Here is a 2,500-nt window from a genome sequence, read left to right on the forward strand (position 1 = left end):
ACCAGGGTATGGGAGGCCTTGGCATGGTTACGTTTGGGAACACCTGACTTAAGCAATGTTGCTTGGTATCAACATGAGTGGCTCCTACTTTCCAGATGGAATGATTTTTTAAAAATGGTGTGCTGCTGATCTTAGTACTTTTGACAAATGGGCTAAAATGCTACAAACAGCCCAAACACTTTATAGTATTATTACCCTGTGCTTTGTCATGGCATTAGACCTTTACAATGTGGCATGACCTTCACAATGGCCTGCATTCCCTTGTTGTTTACAAATGTAAGGATTAAACTGTTTTCCACTCACCAGTCAAAGTGTGACTGGGAATTAACCGAGCAGGTAAGCGATGCATCACAATTCAATTAAGACTTGTTTGTGAACTGAAGTGTTTCTGCTCAGTAGTCCAGATCTCAATGTTCCAATGGAGACTCTCATCTTGCAAAGTCAATCACACGATACTGAGACATTTTCTAAACGTTCTCCTTCATGGAATATAATGATAACAAACTTTAAATTTATTTATTTATTGCAATGTATTATGCAATCTTAACCAATTGCGTGCGTAATAAAGCATCGTCTACCGCGTTACGCACAAACGCCGTCGGCGGAGGGCGCAAAATGAAAGCAACTACAAAATCAGTTTATTTTTTTATGTAAATGAAGATCAAAGTGTAGCATTTACTACTTTAATGTCATCGTTTAAATGCATTGGAAGAATGCAAAATATTGCAATCATTCGTACGCAAAACAAAAGTAGACTGCAGCGGAGAGATAAGGGGGAGGTGGCGCATTGGTGAGGGACGGTAGTGGGAGGGTGCTGATGCCTCGATGACAGTTGTTTCGTAGGAGATGCCCGCTGAGTTGACACACCTCACTGCTACCGTACCCCAATAGGACACTCTTCCTCCTCGCCTCTTCTTCTATCCTATCGCCGGTGTCTTTCTAACCGTGAGAGAGCCGGCAAGAGCAGTAGGCTACCTTGTCCTGCGTTCGTCGGTCGCTCCAACAGCCCCACCAGTCTGCTCTCCACAAGTATTTTACAATGTCAGTCCTGTAGAGAGCAGTAGATGGTTTTATTGAATTGTTTAATACGAGCCGCGAGCTGAGCGCGCCCTGTACAGTACAAGAGCGAGAGGAGGGAGGAGCAATAGTATTTCTCTTGATTTCCTACCCCTTGTCGTGGCAGCCAACGAACACGACCGGAGGAGCACTTTTTTCCGCACATACCAAGGAAAATCCACAATAACAAGCTCGCAGTGAATTCGCTAAAGAGCAACACAGGAACTGCATGAAACATTAATTTGACGGCACGCTGCACCCTGCGAAGGAATTAGCTCGAATATCCCCTAACTGTGCAGTGTGTATAGGCGGCTGCTACTACTACTTGCACCGGATTGAGGGGCAGCCCTGGACGTTGCCAGCTCCGTTTTCTGTCCCGAAAGGTTCCAGTCTGCGTCTTCGGCGACCGAAGAGACCGGTGGTGAGTGTTACCATTACTCAAATTCTCGCAGTAAATGTACAATTATATAAGGGCCATGCATTTAGCGTTTGTGCTATTTTACCGCGGGAAGCTAACCCAACTCCTGTAAGCTAGCTCTTCGGGTTTGACAGATCCACGGCGCTGGTAGCCAACTAGCTATAACATTTTTGTAACATGTAGGGCTATAGAATTATTTCGAGCCAAGCCAAGCCGAGCTTTCCGTGTTCTCGCTTCAACAATGTGTACAGTATCCGTTGCATTATAAGGTATTGATCTTACACTGACAACGTAACGTCTAAAGTTACTGTAAGCTAAAAGTAGTCCTATGTACAGTATATGTTAGGCCTATGTGAATATCTCTCTCCCTTTCTCTCTCTTTCTCACACACACACACACACACACACACACACACACACACACACACACACACACACACACACACACACACACACACACACACACACACACACACACACACACACACACACACACACACACACACACACACGCACTATATCCATGGAACATCACTATACAAATGCTCTACTTGTACTTGTATTTCAAAGGCACCTGAATCAGCTTCAGTAATGTGCATACCATACATTAGAATCTCACTGTAAATAGATAATATGATTTGCAATGAGACGCATTTCATGCTCACCTTCAGGTAAGTTTTCCCAAGCGTTTGATTTTTTCAATTATTAATTTTTCATGGAGGTTGCGCCGCGCGCGGTTATTTTTACGCACGGGTCCAAATCAGCCACAGTGGTGACTGGTGGTTTTCGGAGACCCCGTGAGACATGGAAACAATGTTGCCCGTGGTGGCCCACCAAAAAGTCATTCTGTCTTTCCCACCCACTGCACGGCACTCTACAACTGTAGCCCATGTTTAGTGCGTCTCATTGATTTACTTAAAAAGTTAATTACATCGCCAAGGAGGGGTCAAAGCTTGATTTGTCTGTCTGTCACCCCGCCTTCATGGTTACGCAGAACAACCTTGCTTACTTTAAATATGATAGATGA

The 2,500-nt window shown here is 44.5% G+C and overlaps 1 protein-coding gene across 4 annotated transcripts in view; it reads left to right on the plus strand.

The window, feature by feature from the left end:
- The first annotated feature begins 1,103 nt into the window (after positions 1–1,103).
- thrab (thyroid hormone receptor alpha b) overlaps positions 1,104–2,500 on the plus strand; it is a 335,687-nt gene continuing 334,290 nt past the window's right edge. For 3 of the 4 annotated variants that reach the window (XM_063221659.1, XM_063221660.1, XM_063221661.1), the window contains exon 1: positions 1,104–1,477. The gene's annotated coding sequence lies outside the window, so the exon portion shown is untranslated. The remainder of the gene's footprint in view (positions 1,478–2,500) is intronic. The other variant, XM_063221662.1, reaches the window with a different exon arrangement.

Source organism: Engraulis encrasicolus, chromosome 17 (assembly GCF_034702125.1).
Source record: "Engraulis encrasicolus isolate BLACKSEA-1 chromosome 17, IST_EnEncr_1.0, whole genome shotgun sequence".
Classification (NCBI taxonomy): Eukaryota; Metazoa; Chordata; class Actinopteri; order Clupeiformes; family Engraulidae; genus Engraulis; species Engraulis encrasicolus.